Here is a 1242-nt window from a genome sequence, read left to right on the forward strand (position 1 = left end):
TATTTTTAATGCTGTACTTTTCATCCCATCACTGACTAATTTTTTAACTGGAAATTTGAACCTCTTCATCTCTATTTCTCCTATTCCTCCTCCCCTCCTCCCACAACCACCAGTTTGGTCTCTGTATTAAGAGGGGGTATTTTTTGTTTTCATTTGTTTTGTTTTTAAGATTACATGTGTAAGAGAAATTATATGGTATTTGTCTTTTTGTGACTTCTTTCACTTAGCGTAATATACTTTAGGTCCATTCACCTTGTCGCAAATGGCAAGATTTCATTTTTTTATGGCTGAATAATATTTACCACATATTCTTTACCCTTTCATCCATTAGTGGATACTTGGGTTGCTTCCAGATCTTGGCTATTGGAAATAATGCTGCAGTCAACACAGGGGTGCATATATCTTTTCAAATTAGTGTTTTCATATTTTGGGGGGTAAACAGTAGTGGAATTACTGAATCATGGTGTTTCTATTTTTAATTTTTTGAATCTCCATTCTGTTTTTCACAATGACAGTGCCAGTTTATTTTCCCACTCATAATGCACAAGGGTTCCTTTTTCTTCACATCCTCACCAACATTTGGTATTTCTTTTCTTTTTGATCATAACCATTCTATCTGATGTGGTTTTATGAGGTGATATCTCATTGTGGTTTTGATTTGTGTTTCCTTGATTATTAGTGATGTTGAGCATTTTTCATGTATATGTTGGCTGTCTGGATGTCATCTTTTAAAAAATGAGCAGAGCAGGTCCTCTGCTTATTTTTAAAATCTTTTTTGTTGGTGTTTGAGTTTTATAATTTCTTTATATTTTTTGGATATTAACCCCTTTTGGATACATCATTTGCAAATATCTTTTCCCATTCACTAGGTTGCCTTTTGGTTTTCTGATGGTTTCCTTTGCTGTCCAAAAGCTTTTTATTTTACTTGAGTCCCAAAAGTTTATTTTTGCTTTTCCCTTGCCTTAGGAGTCATGTCTAGAAAAATGTCGCTAAAGCCAATGTCCAAGAAATTATTGCCTGTGTTTTCTTCTAGAAGTTTTATAGTCTCAGGTCTTAAATTTAGATCTTTAATCCATTCTGAGTTCATTTTTGTGTATGGAAGAAAGTGGTCCAATTTCATTGTTTTGCATGTAGCTGTCAACTTTTCCCAGCACCATTTATTGAAAAGACTGTTTGTCCCCCATTGTATATTCTTACCTCCTCTGTCATAGATTGACCACATAAGCATGGGTTTATTTATGA

Source organism: Eumetopias jubatus, unplaced genomic scaffold, assembly GCF_037043125.1.
Source record: "Eumetopias jubatus isolate StellerSeaLion01/CBP00866 unplaced genomic scaffold, mEumJub1_p1.0 scaffold_3, whole genome shotgun sequence".
Classification (NCBI taxonomy): Eukaryota; Metazoa; Chordata; class Mammalia; order Carnivora; family Otariidae; genus Eumetopias; species Eumetopias jubatus.